This window comes from Rhipicephalus microplus, chromosome 2, assembly GCF_043290135.1.
Source record: "Rhipicephalus microplus isolate Deutch F79 chromosome 2, USDA_Rmic, whole genome shotgun sequence".
Taxonomy (NCBI): Eukaryota; Metazoa; Arthropoda; class Arachnida; order Ixodida; family Ixodidae; genus Rhipicephalus; species Rhipicephalus microplus.
This window is the reverse complement of record NC_134701.1, coordinates 83,012,563-83,031,870: the sequence shown is the minus strand read 5'-3', so window position 1 is coordinate 83,031,870 and position 19,308 is coordinate 83,012,563.

Here is a 19,308-nt window from a genome sequence, read left to right as displayed (position 1 = left end):
GTTGCTTCGTCGTATTATTGTAATAATGACCGTCTGTGCCAGGTGTCTCGGAGACACGGCACGTGGTCCTCCCGCTGGCTGCCCAGCCGGCGAAAGGATTTTTAATATACATATGCCAGCTATATATATATATATATATATATATATATATATATATATATATATATATATATATATATATATATATATATATATATATATATATATATGCAGTACTTCTGAAATATATATATACATATATATATATATATGTATATATATATATACACATATATATATATATATATATATATATATATATATATATATATATATATATATATATTCTCTTTTGTTGCCCATGCTCATGCCCTGAGCAAGCGTGAGTGGGCTCAAGCATGTTTTTCTAAGAGCCACTGCATGCAGTTATTATCCTGTGTTCCTCATAAATGTGGAACAAATACTCTCTACTGCACAGCCAGCGTCTGTTTTTAACCTATGGTCCCATTTGCAGTCAATGACTTAGGAACCGTCATCTGCGTTTTTTTGTCCCATTTCTTGTAAGTTGAATCGTAATAAACGAAAACTGAAACTAGTATATTTTGAGAAACGTAACATCAAATAGGAGATATTGGAGTCGAAGAAATACCGTAGCGTCATTTGCCGGAATTTTTCTGTGACGTATAAAAGAACATCACTTGGTACCAGCGGTGTGAAGTGTTCTACAACTCCCATGATTCAGGCTGTTCTTCCGTGGATGTTCTCGCTTCACTATTGTCAGCTGCGTTTGTATTATAGCTGCAAATCGAAAGATTTTCACATTGCGTGAACGTTCACGTTTAATGAGGCAAGCACGATGGCGCACACCTGTCTTTTGCTTTTGCGCGGAAAGTGCGCGGCCGAGACGTAACATTTTGATCAGTACGAACTGCCATGCAGAATTCACAGCACCACCTCACCGTATAGTTTTGAGAGCGGTCTCTAGTGACCGAAGGGAAAGGATGCTTTGTCATTAGTTAATCAGTTCGCTTGAGCTTTCATAAAGGTGTCTAGAGTGTTTTGCTTGCAATAACATTACTCTTCACAACAACCATGGTTTTTGTTGTCTGTTGCTTTCACCAGGATTATTTGTGAACGATTATTTATAAGACATATATTTCAATAGGTGAAACTCCACCCACATATAATTTGTTTCTTTATTCCTTGATTTAACTACACGCGCTTCTCTCTGCAGGGTGTATTCACTGACGTGATGTGACGTGCGAACGTTGCAACAATCACTTTCTGTAATATAATTATTATTATTATTATTATTATTATTATTATTATTATTATTATTATTATTATTATTATTATTATTATTATTATTATTATTATTATTATTATTATTATTATTATTATTATTATTATTATTATTATTATTATTATTATTATCGTATCTTGTTTTCAGTGATCCTGAGCTGCAGATGGCTGGAAAAGGCCTTTCGGCCTGGTGTGAATAAACGTCGTTGATTACTATGAGTACATTCCCCGAAAGTCCCACGTCACACTCACATGATTTATACACCAACGCACTTCACAAAATATTTCAGTAAGACGATAAGTAGGGCCAGTCGGTTGAGACCCGTCCTGAACTTGTTTACAGTGCAACACCAGATACACAAGACAGAGAACGAGCGACATATTTTCGCGAACGTGCTTGCCGCACACGCAATAATCATTCCTGGATTGTTTTAGCCTTCTCGGCTTAATGGAACATGCATCCCGCTGCTTCTTGGTGTGAGCGTATGTACGGAAACTCACACCAGGCCAAGAAGTAGAAACCACCACAAGAGAGAGAGATAAAGATGCAAGGAAACGCAGGGAGGTAAACCAGACGCCCTTCCGGTTTGCTACCCTGCACTGGGGAAGGCATGAAGGGGAGAAAAGAGGTTGTAGAGAGATAAGAAGGTACACACAATCACGAGCACACTCAGAGGAGCACACACGGTCTACAGGCGGTCGCTCAGGTTTGTTGACTTTAGGTAAAGTAGCAGTGCTTTAGTCGCTTTCTGCACAACTGAGGCAAATGCTCAAGGTCCTAGAATCTTCTGCACACAAAATATTCTGGAGTCAAGTTGATTCAAAACCATCCGGAGGGCATCGCTGTGTGTCGTAGAAAGCGGAGCTGCACAGGACGTGTTCAATGGTCTCTTCAGCTCCGCAGTAATCACATGTAGAGGTGTCTGCCATACCAGTGCGAAAGAAGTACACCTTTGTGAATGCAACACCCAACCAAAGGCGGAATAAGAGTGTCGCATCGGAGCGAGAAAGTTGTGATGGTAGCCTTATCTTGAGCGAAGGATCCAGTTCATATAATTGACACCTTTGGAAGCTGGTAGACGACAAGAACGTGCGTGTAAGATCTCGAGTCAGCAGGTAAAGTTGTCTTGCTGCATCATTCATTGATAGAGGAATCGGGACCACATGGGTTTCTTCATGGGCTGAGTGGGCTGCATCATCGGCTGCATGATTTCCGGTAATACCGATATGTCCACGCAGCCATTGATATATATTATCATGCCCTCGTGCCAGAGCTTCATGATGGCAATGTCTTATTTCATGTACCAATTGTTCATGATTCCTCCTACGCATGGCAGACTGCAAACTCTGAAGCGCTGCCTCTGAATCACAGAATATGACTCATTTTCCTGGACGCTCTTGAACGAGATATTGTAAAGCAGCCCTTATAGCAGCAAGCTCTGATGCCGTAGATGTAGTCATATGCGACAACTTAAATTTGAATGTCATTGTTGCAGCCGGAATTACAGCGGCACCTGATGAGCTGCTGGATGAGACGGACCCATCAGTGTATATCTGCGTTCGGTCCAAGTACAACTCATGTAATAATAGCAGTGTTGCTTGCTTCAATGCTACTCTGGAGTGATTGCTCTTCGTTTTAATACCCGGAATTTCAAGACGTACTTGCGGCTGGTCGAGGCACCACAAAGGACATGCCCTTCTCGTAACTGCCGTATATCCTAATGGTATGCTGTTTAGGCGCTTGGCTATGACGTCTGAAAACGTAGCACGTGGTCTTCCGGAGGGTAGAAGGGCCAAGTGGTGGTCGGGGACATGGCTAGCATGTCGAATGTGCGCTCTGAGGCAATCCACAGCTCTATATGTCCTGACCGGATGGTCTTTGGCAAGCACGATTGTGGCATAAGTAGAAGCGCATCGAGGCAGTCATATGCAGATACGCAGCGCTTGACCCTGCAAACTCTCCAATGAATAAGTATTGGATTTGCAAGTGTTAGTCAGTACCGGCAAGCTGTAGACCAATAGACCCAGAAATAGGGCCCTGTACAGCTGTAGCAAGGAGGTCACAGAAGTTCCCCATGCTTTCCCGCACATGAATTTCATTATATGCACAATAGATAGCAGTCTCTTCTTCAAGTACGCACAATGTGGGCTCCACTAGAGACTTCTGTCGATTATTATGCCCAGGAAACGATGCATACGTGCATATTTGACACTCTGCCCATTGATGTAAACAGGGTATGGCGTCGTTGATTTGGGTGTAAACGCACAGTTGATATAGTTAGGCCTTGTTTCTGAAGGTAGGCTGTTGTTAGGGTTGCTGCCCACTATATTCGTGCACGCACCTGAGGGCGAGTAACTGCAGCACTCCAGAGACAAATATCATCGGTGTATATGAATAGGCACAACGACTTTGGCAGAACCTTCACCAGACCAATGAGGACAACATTGAACAATGTGGGGCTTAAAACACCCCCCTGAGGTACTCCGTAGTACGTGTAATGTTCAGCAGTTTTACCCTCATCTGTTTGCGCAAAGAAACCCCTGCCAGTTATATACTCTTTTATCCATTGAAACCTTCGTCCACCAATGCCCATTGCTGCGAGAGAAGTGAGGATGGAATCGTGAGCTACATTATCATATGCACCCTTTACGTCAAGAAAGAGTGCCACTGATATACGGTTGCGACAGAAAGCACCACAAGCGTACGGTTAAACATATATACAAGGGCCCAACAGAATAGTTGTTGGAATTTTATGTTTCAAAAATTGTTCATTTAAGCCTGGTGCAAATAAGTGCAACCAATTGTTATGCCTGCATATCCGCGTAGTACACCATCATACATACCGAACATATTATCTCCAATTTCACACATGTTAACGCACAAACGCAAAAAACTGACCGCTGAGTAAGATGCACAACTGAGGTTGAATTCCGAATCGTTTCATATATTTCAGTTTTGTCAGTCAACTGTGTCGGTGCTGCGACGTTTTTGAAGGGCTCATTCACATTAAAGGACCACTCACGACCCTGCGTAAAAAGACGAGGGGGTGATTTTCTTCTCTCATTCATACACACGATGCATGCTTCTCGCCCCTTAGTTCTTGAATGCCTGGGAGCGATATCAGCACTAAGCGCCACAGCCTGTCGGGCTTTCGCGCTTCTCGGCTGCACGCTGTTATCGCCGCTTGCGCAGTTGTAAGCACACAAAAAATGACGTTTGATTGGTTGCTTGTGCACGATATTCATACGAAACAAAGTAGAATGAATGGGTGCCTGCCTGACAAAGCAGTGTAGGAGACAAATCACATGTGTCATTTCGCGCATATCAATGAGTCAGAGCATGGACACCGTAGACGTCACGGAAACTACTGTCTTCGTCACAGTAGTGTGCCAAGAAGAACGAGAATCATTAAGAAAAAATATTGTGCTCTTTCTCTGGAATCAGGGAGCCTAGTGAGTGGCCCTCTTAGGCACACTCGAATGCGTCTGGCTTTGCGGCGACGAGCGTATGTATTTGCATATAAAAACTGCAAATTAGAAAAAAACTGACTCGGGGTGGAAAGCAAGCGCGCTGCACTGACGAGGGCATAGGTGAGTAACGTGATGTCGTTTACTACGTCAGAGTGACAGCCGCACTTCGATCTCCAGCGGTGTCCTTTGCTCCTATAGGCAAGGCTTGTCTTTTTTTTTTCAAATTACAAGATTAGCCCAAAGTTTTGCTGAAGTTCCTGTTTTCAAGTTACGTTTTAGTTACAAAAACTATTCTTGCTACTGTCTATCAATCCCCTTCCAGTGACCCATATGCTTTTTGTAATGCGCTTCATCGCTTGCTTGATAAACTTACTGCTGAGCGCAAGAATATAATAATTATGGGCGATATGAACCTTGATTTACTAGATTCCTCTAGCCATTCTGCTTTCAAGTATAAGACTTGTTTTTATAGTTTTGGGTTTAAATCGCTAATATTTGTACCAACACGCTGTTCTGATAATGGCTCACAGTCATGAATCAATCACATCCTCACAAACATTGATGACGTCAGTCATGCTGGTGTCATTGAGAGTGACATCCCAGATCACTTTCCTGTATTCCTATATTTTGAACAGGTCATCACTTGTAGCAACATAATACGTCAAAAGTATCGCTTTGATTCGGACAAGTACTGCATGCGCATTGCCGATGAAGATTGGTCCAGTGTATATGCCGCAAACGATCCTAAAGAGGCCTTGACCAGGTTCTACGACGCTATTTATTCAGCAGTTGAGCGTTGAACTACATTGCAATCATCTAACAGACGCTACTTCGCTCCCAGGTGCCCTTGGTTATCAAAATCACTGATACGATCTCTTCGCAAAAAAGAGAACCTATATAAACAAGACGAAACGTCAGCCTTTTATTTCATGCTTGAAATCACGCTATAAAACTTACTCCAGCCCATTAGGTACACTTTTGAGAAAGGTTAAACCAAGTTATTATGAGCAAGAACTACAGAATTGTGGACATAACTCAGGGAAAAAATGGCAGCTTTTAAAAGAATTTTTTAATTCCACTGAGTCGCGCAGAAAAGCGACCTCTATTCGTGTCGACAACGTCACCCTCACTGCGGCCAGTGACGTGGCCAACGTCTTTAATTTACACTTTTCCACTAGCCTTGCAGTCCCCTTCTCCTCAGACGATGTACCTCCGTTTTCTCACAGCCCTCAGTCGATGTTTCTTCTTCCTACATGTGCTTCTGAAATTTCCTCAGTTATTTCTGGATTAAAAGCTACCGGAGCTGGGTTAGACAACATCCATTCAAAGCACAATAAACTTGTAAGATCTCTTGTAGCGCCAATATTAGGCCACTTTTTTAACCGCTGTTTAAAGAACTGTGTTTTCCCGGATAAATTAAATGTTGCGAAGGTAGTACCAGTATTTAAAAAAAGGTGATCCCCTCAGCATGTGCAATTACAGGCCACTATCTGTCTTTCTCTCCCTGGATAAAGTTTGGGGAAAACTAATTGAAATGTGAATATCTAAATATTTAAGCAAATTTAACATACTTTCTCCTTGTCAGCTTGTTTTAGGGCTGGTCTTTCCACTGATACTGCAATTTCATGTTTCAATGACATAATCATATCATTCATTGATAATGGTAACATCGCAAAATTTGTCTTCGTCGACTTTACTAAAGCATTTGACAGAATTGATTATTTCATCCTATTTCGCTAACTCCAGTACTATGGCATAACTGCATGGTCCCGCATTAACGCTATTACAGAGCTTTCTTCTTAACAGGTTTCAGGTGGTCTTGGTCGAAAATTTTACATCCAATCCCAACCCCATTACAAGAGGTGTTCCGCAAGGTTCAATATTGGGTCCGTTATTATTTTTATTATTCATAAATGATTTACCACGTTGCCTTAATTATTCTTCTTGTTTACATTACGCTTATGACACGACTCTCTTTTCTCATCACTTGGATTTAGCGACTCTCGTGTCAAGACTTCAAGCTGACCGTAATTGTCTTGTTGACTCATGCAACAACAATAGATTGTTGATTATTCCTTTCAAAACCTGTGTTATGCTTTTTGATTCACCAAACAAAAAACTAGCATTCATTCCTTTCCTTTATGTGAACTCAGTAGTTATTTCTTTAAGTGATCATACCTCATTTTTAGGAGTTATAATGGACACACATCTGAAATTTCAGCAACGTATCAATTCTGTTTGTAAAAAGATTTTGTACGGTATCAGGGCATTGGTCAAGTCACGAATGTGTTTTACCATCAAAACTCTGAAGGCATTGTATTATTCATTCATACACAGTCATCTCAGTTATTGCATTACATCATGGGGTAATTCATATTAGGTGCACATTTGGCCGTTACAGGTATTGCAAAAACAAGCGATTCGACTCATAACTTTTGCTTCACGTCAAGCGCCATCACATGCGATTTTTTGCCAGCTTGACGTATTACCCACCTCCCAAATGTACATTTATAATTTGTGTGTGTTTTTTTTCAAAGTTTTCCACTGCTCTCACTATCGACATATTTTCTATTACCTTGTTGGATAATTCCAGTAATATTAGATTCGCGGTCGCCCATAACCTCTTAGTGCCTAAAGTTCGCACTAATTATGGAAAAATGAGCATTGTTTTTTTCATCAATTTTATTATGGAATTCTTTATAACATGATGTAAAAGACCTAATGCACATTCATGTTTTTAGGAGAAAATTGAAAAAAGTCTCTATTAAACATATAACTGCTGCATTTTGCTAATTTTTATTAACTTGCTTTGTTTTGTAAAAAAAAAGTTCGAAATGTTCTGTGACTTGCTCTTTCGTTATTCATATTTTAGATTTCCATTGTATTAACATGGGATTCCCGCCTGTGGATTACTACCTTGGGGCCTCCTCCTGCGCACTTACTCACAATGTACATTTCTGATGGTAATAAAGAAACATTGATTGATTGATTGAATAATTTCTCCGAATAAGAATTTTCTGCCAGATGATAGAATGATTGTTTATGGTCGTGCATTGCTAATAATACTGTAGTCTATATTTTTTCTAAAATGTCGCTATAAACTTTGGCCTCTGACATGCGTCTCCCTCTGACAAATATTTAGTTTATTATGCATAGATAATCTCAAGGAAAAGTTTCTATTTGTGGGTACCATGTATTTACGACAAAATCTGACCCAGGAAAAAATCGGCAGACGCCACGTACCTTCAGAATCGATGTGATGTGAAGCATGCGGATGGAAGGTGACTGTGTTGCGATGATTTATTCAGGGAGACGTTACGAAGTGGCGATAAATATGTGTACAGATGCACGCACAGACATGCGTTAAAGAGCTGCATATGTTTTACACAACCGCTTCTTTACAGTTGCTTAGCGATGCCAACAGCAACGTGGATATTAGCAACAATAAAAGTGGTAAGATGATGCGAAGTTCTGGTGCTCTCCAGGATGATAGCACTGGACAGTGCTACTTGAATCAACTATCGCGGATAACACCTAACTGCACCTGACGTTAACCTGTATAATAAGAGTACATTTGCAATGTTTATTAATTTCTATAGCCAGCACTGCAACCACACGTGATGTTTCACGAACGTAAGGATTTCTTTGACGAGAAGTGTCGAGGTGCGGGACAGCGTTTTGCTCTCCCATAGTCGGGTACCTTTACTCTAAATTATTACTTTTTTCTAAACACACAGAGCTGAGGTAGACTACTTGATATCTACGCAGAATACTAGGGTTCGATTTCTGCAGCGACACTGGCATTCTTTTCATTCATACGGTGTATATCCGTGCGTGAAGAAGCACAGCACGCAAATGTGATAAGGGGACAAAAAAACGCTGGGTACCCACTTCTGTAAGTGTCGAAGGCTTTGCATCGTCTTAAAGACCACAATACACGAGAGCTGTAGGGGGCCTTAGCAATTAGGAAAACGTTTGGGTGTGTTAGCGACTCGTCATTCCTGCTTTCCGACTTGGAAGGGCAGTGTCTTGAAATGGGGTCTCAAACAAACTGCCCGCGAGGCTCTTGGCTGCGGCCCGCTCATAAATGTATTCGCCCCAAATCAAGTATGTTCGTCAGCTACACAAGCCAGACTGGCTTGCGGCATTGTCTCTGTGAAGAATCACATTGTCACCTTGTTCTGAAACATAATAGTGAAACCGAAATTTCACTTCACAGTCGGCGTTAAGATTTGACTCATTTTAGCGATGGATATCGACATGTTGTACGAATTATGGCACCAAATATAGTTTAGCAATGATATGTATAAGAGATATAGGAAACTGTTCTTTCAAACGGCAGCGTTTTCCTAGCAAAATGTAACCACACCCCCAAGCTTCTACCTCTTTTTATGTACCGGCCCCAGCGGAACTGAATTTCGTGACTGTGGCCCAATGGCTGAAGGGAGATTGAAGCCCGCGATTATAAGACTGTGACTTAGTGACTGAAGCGTTAAGGTGAGAATTTTTCGGCAATAAGTTCGTGGAGGCTCTTCATGTTCACTCTACATTTGCAATCTTTCACTCAATTAAGATTTAGTTCCCAGCCTGTGGACATCTTTCTTCCACTTTCTCTTTGTGCGAGTTGGTACTGACGCAGTTAAATTGGTTAAATTATAAGGGAAGCATCGCCAACCCACTACCCAACTTAGTGCTCTTCTGGAGGCTTAATTATGGAGCACTGGTGGTTGCTTGAACTAAAAGAAGGCAATCTTATCGCCACCTCTTGCGGAAGCAGTGTTCACAGAAACTAAAGGTTGCAGCGTCATGTGATTGCGCTAGCTCTGGCTTGTGAAGTCACCGTTGGCTCCAGACACTCGTAGAGTTCCGTGTACCGATGAAGTCTAAACTTGCGTTGTTGGTTACGCAAATTGTACCACGCAATTTTTCTTGCAAGACATTCCTGCAAATTAGGATTAGCCTAGCTGTTGGAACTTTCCCTCAGGTCTAACCTTGCAAAATTTGCAGCATTACTCAGTTTCTTTTTTTCAGATTGTATAGAAACAACGTCCAATGGAATGGTGCTGGTTGTGTCATTAGGGTTTTCATTAAAAGCTTTTTCGTTCAAAATATCCATCAGCTATGTGAGTTCCTATCTCCTTTCTGGTAATGTTTAGGTCATTGTCACTCTCTTTGGGATTTGCCTGAATAGTTCTTCAGGAGTGGCAGTTTCCGGGCCCCAAACAACCCTTTCCTCATTACTGACAAAGGCGTTCAGGAATGGATGCGATGTCCATACTGATTCCAAAATCACAATTACAACCAGTTTGCTTATTGTATGGCCGGTTTTGGCAATGAAGGTTCACGGTAATATGCGGTTCAATGAATTAAACCGACGAAGGGGTAAACAGAATACAGTGTTTATCTTTCAGCTGTTCACGTATTCCGGTTGCACAGAAGAACTTCTTCTGACTCGGGTCTCTGCTGCACTTTTATCAAGAAAACTGTGAAAGAATAATTATAAATAAAACACACCAGTTGTGAAAATTTCACCTACGTTGCCCCTATTTTCTGGGGCGGCATGTCACAGTTTCTTGAGGAGTAGCTTTTCTGAAACAACCATGCAAATGAACCCGAAGCAGTTGTAAGTGGATGGGGCAATATTGTATTAAACAAACAGTAACGGTGGCTCCCATTAGAACGTTAACAAGAAACATCCGTTATGCCAGCTGTTTGTGATGACAGACAGTGTGGTATCCACCAATTGGGCCTAAAAACAGAGCACCATCATGGAGACAATTGATGTTGGGAGTTCAAAGTTTATTTATATGTTTTTGTGCAGTGCCTGGAAGATGAGGACAGAAATGCATCAACTGCAGAAACTGTGTTTGTACAGTGATATCCCCACCTGGTAAGCGGGGCGCTATTAGGTATAGCAATAAATGATTACCAATTTGTCGAAATAGACACCATCGTCAGTACAGACGGACAAGTTCAGACGAATCAGAAAACTACGTCACTGGTGCAAATAAGTTTACACATTGCCAAAGAGCCAAGTCACTGAAGTTGAAAACAGTAACTGATGTTGCATACGAAGGGTTACCTGCTAACTTAGCTATGCAACTTCGCGACAATACCATCGATTAAATCTTATTCGTGTTTCAGAAGTTTTGGGGAAATCTGTCTAGTCTCCACTTATTCAAGATGTCCGGAAGGGTACGATACTTGTCCTCGACAAGCACGCTGTGTCCGTGGGCAAAATGGGTCGGTTAGGCACGAAGAATTAATTACCTCCAAGTTCTGGCAATATATTTCCATGGCGCTCCAGATACTTGTGCCTATCCGCAGCGTATACGAGTGGCCGAATGTTTTCAATGAGTATGCGCCGCAATGTCTGCCCTGGAGTGCAACATAGATTGTCCTGCTTCCGTTTTATTGGAACCCGTGAAACATTGGCCAGAATCGACACGCATAGATGTACTTGTGAAGCAGTGACACAGATTCGCTTCATTTATGCTTCCTTCGTGTACCGGCTACAGTTTCCACGCGCGCGCCCATTTCACAGCACTGATCTCAGCTTTAACCTCCAAAGGTGTACAAGTGTGCCGCTCGTAGTAGCTGAGACAGTGCAGTGCGTGACGTGGTCCCGTCGAGTCGTGTAATTCTAGCGTCGCGCGCTTTTATGTCGCGTCCTTATCATGACCGAATACATGCGTGTGGTCTGCGCCTGCGGGATCCCTATAAACTACACACACTTGCGCGCGCGTGTATCAATTAGCGCGCCGAATAGACGTAAGACGCCCGGTGGTATTCTTGGCCGCTCGCCTCGGAAATCACTTAGGCAACCTTGGACACAAAAGCGCGGCGCCAAACGCGCGCGTGCGCGCTCTATGGCCGCATAGATCGTGTACAGGTTCTCCGTCCCGATGACGCTAGGTGGCCACAGGCCCCGGGCCTTTTTCCTTTCTTTTTTCCTCACCCACAGCGTTGACAACGATTGCGCTCGAGACACAGAAACGCTGACTGCTTGGTGCCGGCTCGACCGACCAGCGAGAGATGTACACGCGTTCATTTGTTCGTTGCCTCAATCTGTCTGCTGCCTCGCATTATAATATACTGCCTCTCCTTTACGCGCAGCCGTCTTTTTTTTCAAGCAAACATACCCCGGGATGCACCGAGAGCCGTGAGGACCGACGTTTGTGGCTAATAAATCCTGCACATTGCGTTGCGGCACTCGTTAGAGCCGAAAATTACGGCGGTTGTTGGCGCGCTTTCTCCTTATTGCCTTTTCTGCCATCGGCTCATCGCGGCCTTGAATTACCACGGCCTAATTTCTCTCGAGCATGAAAGGCACCTTGGTCTTATAGTAATTCGTTTTAGAAACGGAACGAAAAACAAATGGCTGTGCTTAACGGAAGTTTGTGGACCGACACGGCGTAAACGAGGAACTTTCTCTAGCCTGCAAACTTCATCGAACAGGTTTTTCGAGGCTGATAAATTGCTACAAGGCAGTTCCGCACGCATATTTGGGCGTAGCTGCTTACGAGATGACCATAGCAAAACATTCATAAACATCATCGTAGATGTGATGGTGGCAATTGCTTTACTAATAATTATCATGTTATTATTCATTGTTAAATGCCGTATAGGGAGACATTTGCGCTGACCACGTGAAGAAAGGTGCATCTTCAACACTACGCAAGTTTTTCTCGCAATTTTGTGTACCTTAACTCGCATAAATATACCAATTTCGCGAATGTGCAGCAAGCGCAGCAAAAGGTAATCACTGGAAAAAATGCCTGGTTAAGCAGAATTATAGTGAGAAAATAGAAAGAGAAGGCATATATTTGTTCCAAAGTATAAGGCGTTTGTACATACAACTTAGGCTGCTCCCATAGCGTCTCCACGGGCCTTCCGCGAAGCCAGGACCTGGTCGTTGTTGGTGGGCTTGTTGATCGTGGTGGTTCACCAGGCTTCTTGAGTGTAGAGATGCATTTTCCTGATTGAACTCAACTCCTCTCGAGATGCCGCCGGTCTCGCAGATGGTGCTATTGAAGAAGAAGCAGAAGATTTCAGTAAAAAAAAATTGGCAGATCTCGCGCACTATGGGAATCGACAATATGCGAAGCACGAATGAGGAAGGTCGATATGTCACTTTAAAAGGAGCAAAACGTTACGATGTTGACGCAAATTACGCCGTACATGAATTCTATTCCATGAATATCAAGTGTGAATGTTGTATGTGACATTTCCCTTCGTCGTATTTTCACGTCACGTATTACCAAATTTCGTATATGTGGAGCTAGAGAAACAGCCGCGAGCACGCTATGACTGTAGCATGTAGTCATGTTTTACATGACACGCATATCATGATTATCATGTTTAGACGTGTCATTTACTTTCGTCATCTATTCACGACACGTGATACCAAATATGGTATATATGGAGTTACCGAAATGGGCACGAGCACGCTAGGAACGTAGCATGCAGTCATGTTTTACATGACCCTCATGTTATGTATATCATGTTTGCACTCGTGATATACATTCGTCATCTACATTGACGTCACGTAACCCCAAATTTGGTATATGTGATGCTAGCGAAACGGCCGCGAGCATATAATGAGCGTTGCATGTAGCCCTGTTCTTACATGCCACGCATGTCATGATTATGATGTTTGTACCAGTCGTGTACCTTCGTCATTCATTCGCGTACCGTAGTACCAAATTTGGTTTATGTGTCGCTAGCGAAACGATGGGGAGCGCACAATGAGCGTAGCGTGTAGTTAAGACTACTCATAACATGAAAATTATGACATGAATGTCCTGATTTCTATGTTGGGGTCTGTCACCTATAATCGTTATGGAGTCATGTCACACCATTCTATTTTGCAAAATCTCATGTAAACACAACCTCCTCAAAAACAGCAAGGCCATGCAATGTAAATCATGACATTCATGACATGCATGTCATGATTTTGAAGTTATGACTAGTCAATTATGCTCGTCATATGAGTAGTCCTGTTATGCCGTGCAAATTTTGGCATTGATAATATTATCGAGATGGCCAGGAGAGCTAAACGTCGTAGGCGGCTAGATAGATAGATAGATAGATAGATAGATAGATAGATAGATAGATAGATAGATAGATAGATAGATAGATAGATAGATAGATAGATAGATAGATAGATAGATAGATAGATAGATAGATAGATAGATAGATAGAAAACGCTAATTAGACCTAAGCTTGAGTATGCGTCATCTGTGTGGGACCCCGGTAAAAAAACATTATCAGCAATCATTGAGTCGGTTCAAAATTGGTCAGCACGTTTCAATAATTCAAACTATACCCGCACATCTAGCGTTTCACTAATGAAATCAAACCTTGGACTAATTGATTTGCGAATTCGAAGAAACATTTCTCGTCATTGCCTTTTTCACAAAATCCTTTACCAAAATAATTCACTTAAACAGGAACTCATCTTGCAACCTGCATACATATCGTCACGTCTTATTCATAAGTATAAAGTTTTTATTCCTTTCTGCCATACTAACGTTTTTTCAGACTCCTTTCTGCCAAAGACCAGTGCCGAGTGGAACCACCTTCTTCCCTCCATCGCCTCAATTGAGGACGTGTCATCCTTCAAGAATGCACTAACCGATCATATCTTAAGCCTCTAATCAGTGAATATTGTTTGAACATGTATTCTAATTATTTGGTTGTATTATTGTGTTCTGTTATTGCTGCATTTTTGTTATATTACCCACCCCTCTGTAACGCCTTTATGGGCCCTGAGGGTAATGTAAATAAATAAATAAAATAGATAGATAGATAGATAGATAGATAGAGAGATAGATAGATAGATAGATAGATAGATAGATAGATAGATAGATAGATAGATAGATAGATAGATAGATAGATACGCTCAAAGTCGCCGAAGTTCGCTAAGAAAGGCTTCGCATATAAAAGTCCCGGTGTGCTATTCGGGAATATGAGCCAATATCCTGGTCTAGGTACCGCTCTCAAGCCCTTGAGCACGGCGCCCGTCTCAGCACGCTGGATGGCCCACAGTCGGTCCCCGAGGGCATGGCTGAGCAGTCTAATGTCCCATCGCGCTCGGTTCGAGGCTGCATCCCGTATTACTCCCCACCTCCGTCACACTCGCCTATCGCATGCGCCGTGGTTGACCTGGTCTAGTAAAATGTGTAGCTTGACGAAGAAAGGTCTCCGAAGTACAGAATCGAATCAATGGGCTTGGAAACGTTCCGTGCTGCTGCAGTCACTACGGGAACGCCTGGTTTTTGTTCAGTTTTTTGGTGTGGTGGCGGAAATTCGTACCTTGCCACTCTGTAATGCTGCGGCATGTCCCTTACACTGGTGAGGCGATGCGCCCACTCCCACTCCTCAACAGAAGCCGCGGCCGATGCGGTATCAATATTGACGGCAGCGTTTTCGTCCGAAGGCTTTCGAGCAAAGCCGGCATGGCGAGTTGTTGTAGGTGGGCGCACATACAATACGTCTATTTTTGGTTTTGCCCTAAAGTAAAAGCCGCAACACCTCGGGGGAGAAACGGCTTTTGGCTGTGTAGCGGAGTGCCGTCTGGTAGTGGCTAATTACAACTTCAGCCGCAGAGGTGGCCACAGTGAATGCTATAGACACTCCCACCATGGTCCCCCTGTCATTCGTGCTAACCGTGAAGTCTTGCAAGTGTTCTCACTACCTGTTACCACAACTGCGAAGCCATACTTGCGCACTTACGTGGCCGCGCCCACGAACACGGCGTCTCCACATTTCTCGTACTTTGTATGTTCCATGCTTTCTTTTCCCGTCTACTCGGTGGTAAACGGGGTACATGTTCTTTGGCAAATGAAAGATGACTAACCTATACTTGACATTGCTTGGTACACTAAGTTTCAAATCATGCTGAGCATGAAAACCGACTTCAAACGTATCTGGTATGTACCGGCCCATTATGCCCTAAGAAAGGCATTGGTACTGCACTATAATGTGTGCCTTTATAAATTCCCCCAGCGTATTGATTAGACCCAGATCGAGCACCCTACTTGTTCTTGTGTTGATCGGTAGCCATATCGCTTGTTTGCTAGATTTCCTTGTTATGTCTCCTATCCTTGCCTTCTCCACTACCTGCCCCTTGAGGTAGGGTGCTACATACATTGTTCGTCTAATCTCGAAGGCCTGAACTAGCCTTGTCAGATCGCCCTCTTTCGTTGCACTCTTGCGGTTTGCTATGCGTCTCAGTAATTTGAAGGTCGTAGTTACAACTCCGTCTAGTCTTGTGCTGGTCGCGCTGTTGTGGCCGCTTGCCGCGATGTATAAGCCGAGAACGCGTATATCACCTATAGCATTCGCCCGGGTAGCCAGTCGGACGTCGTTAGTCATATGTATTTACCAGAATCTTCATTGTCTACGTCGCTGTGTTTCTTCTCGTGCCTTCGTGGGGGGTTCGTAGATTAAACCTCTTTCTGTATCAGAAAGAAATAAACTTCAAATTGAAATTTCTCTGATCTTTCCTCAGGCAACTCAGGCAACTCAGAGCAACTCAGAGTTGCTCTGATCTTTCCTCAGAGCAACTCAGGCCAGTATTCTCTAGGTATTGCTCAACAGTCTGGATCACACGTTGCAGCGTCGGTTCTCTGTGCCCATCGCAGCCCTTCTTAACCCACAACGTAGGGTCGTCGGCGTTAAGACTCCAATTATTCCTTTTTTTAGCTTAAATGGCGACCCCAGGAGAGCTATGTTGAAAAACGTAGGTTACATGAGAGATCTTTACGGTGTACCGGCGCCACCCAACTATATTTTCTCGGAAGTAAGCTCAGCGAATTTAAACTTGACCTTACTTTTCGTAGAAAAAAAAAACGCGAGCATGGTTGTATGTTAATCCACCAACGCTGACTTCCCGTATTTCGGCCAGAGCGGTTGAGTGGGTGATGCTCTCAATGGCCTTCTTCAGGTACAGGCCAAGTAGCTGTGTCCTCGGTGAACCTCGCTGAGCTATTTATCTACTGATGTTTTAGCTGTAGCGTCGCATCCTGCGTGAAGATCCTTCTTGAACCCCAACATCGTGTGCGGAAGCAGGTCGTGGTATTCAAATTGATTGGTCAGCCTCGTGAGAACCACGAGCTCTGTTACCTCTCACAGGCAATGAGGTGAGCGAAATAGGCCTGAGGTTCTCTAGCTTCTGTCGCCTGCTCGGCTTCGGTATCCACAGGAAGGTGCGCAGTCTTCTATTGTTGTTGCACCCGTCCTGTTTTCCAGCTTGCGTTGACGTACTCCTTGAGTTTCTTTATCGAGATATCTTCGAAATTTCTGAGTGTTTTGTAAGTAATTCTCTCGGAAACAGCTGCCGCTTAGGCGTCACCTTTTGAGTTGCGCAACTCACGTTCCAAGTGGTGCAAGCGTGCTGACCTTTTCCCGATCGAGGTCCGAAGATCTTTCAAGCAATTGAAGTGTCTCTATGAAACTATACACCACAAGATAAAAATAAACCAGAATTAATACTTTGAAATAAACACAATAAAACTTCTAAACATCGTCAAAGCATGTATATTTTCCCGCCATTTGCCCGAAATAATTGGTTTAAATTTGGCTTTTTCCCTTAAACCATAGCTCAATGGAAGTTGTTACCCGATCAGGTTGTAATCTCGCCTACCTTAGGCATTTTTAAATATAAATAATGACTACCTGAAAGTTCGACCCCATTTATTAAACTTTGATTTCTCTTGTGCGTGCTTTTAGCATCTATAAGGTTTTTTTTTAATGCGAAGCATTTCTTAGGTATACTCAGCGTCTATCTATCTATCTATCTATCTATCTATCTATCTATCTATCTATCTATCTATCTATCTATCTATCTATCTATCTATCTATCTATCTATCTATCTATCTATCTATCTATCTATCTATCTATCTATCTATCTATCTATCTATCTATCTATCTATCTATCTATCTATCTATCTATCTATCTCGCCGCTTACGTTTAAGGGCAGTCGTGTTCACCCTCTTAACTTGGCGTGAACCAAAATTAGTATAGGAGGGTAAGATGGTTCAACGAATAAGACGCGCTGCAGAAGACCTCAATTAAGTCACAATTTCGTCACGTACGTCGTCAAACACGTCCCGCCAGACAGTGGCACATACCCACGGGAGGTTATGTACCGCTGGTATGTGGGAATGTGCAAAAGGTGATTGACACTTAGTGTCTACCGAGGAATGATGGGAACACCTATGGGCAATTTTAACGTGCCAGCGTTAAGAAATGCCCGAAATTGGTAGCGTCAACCCCACAAATGCAAAGAATAAATGTTAGGGTCTCAGCTAGAATTGCACCCAAGCATTCTGCGTAATAATGAAGCATTTTACCACAGACCCACCAAAGGAAAATCGGTTATCGCCTTTTCCAGTCTCTCTCTCTCTCCCCTGATCTTCGTCTTTTTATCTCTTTCAATCTCTCCTGTCATCTCCTCATTTTTATTTACTTCTATCCTTCAGGCGGCAAGGGTTAACCTTGTGTAGTTACCCAACCTTGGGTAGTTATATTCGGTTAGAGCAGCAATGCATGGCTGGCGTCTCAAAGTGTTTACTATTCAACCTTGTAGCGTCCCCTTGTTGGGCTCGGCGGTGGGCGGCCACCATCGCCACCGATTTTTAAACAATCTGTATGGCTAACTTCTTCCCTCCTCTCCCTGATCGCCACCCGAAAAAGTGGCGCACCGAAGACGCGTTACTCCTTTCAAAACCAAAGCAGTCTTTCCCTAAGTTTCATGTCATACATAGCCAGAAAGAAAACAAAACAGTCCCAGTAATCTCAACCTTTCTTGTCTCAAAAACACTCACAGAAGCAATCGGTCCAGGATATCGTGTAACCAAGTTGGGAAGCGGCGACCTCCTTTTGGAGGTTCGCGACAAGCTGCAATATGACAATTTACCTAAACCGGTAGCATTTGGGGTGTCCCAGTTTCCGTAGGCCCCCACAGGTCCTTGAACACAGTCCGCGGTGTCATATCTGATGACGACCTTCTTGGATTATCAGAGAGTGAATTATTGGAAGGGTGGCAAGACCAGAATGTAGTGAAGGTTCAAAGAATAGTAATACGACGAGACAAAAAATAAACACCAATGAAACATATAATTATCACCTTTGGTACTAGCGATTTACCCGATTCAATCGAAACCGGCTACTGCAAGCTTCGAGTCAGACCTACATACCAAATCCTCGTAAGTGTTTCAAATGTCTGTGCTTTGACGCGGTTCGCAAAACTGCAGAGGGCGTGCGACTTGCGCAAACTGTAGCTCCAACGAACACCCATCAGACAATTGTACTGCTGCAGCCCGCTGTGCAAATTGCGAAGGAGACCATCCCGCCTACTCACGAACGTGTCCATCCTTGAAAAAGTAAAAACAAATTTTTCTACTCAAAGTTAAATTCAATCTGTCTTTTTAAGAGGCGCGCCAGCGCTTCTCTCTCCATAACAAGCACTCTCCTTCTTTTGCAGATGTGACGCACCAGGGCGCCGCACCACATCTTTCCGCGTCTGCGAATGTCACACGAAGTGTGA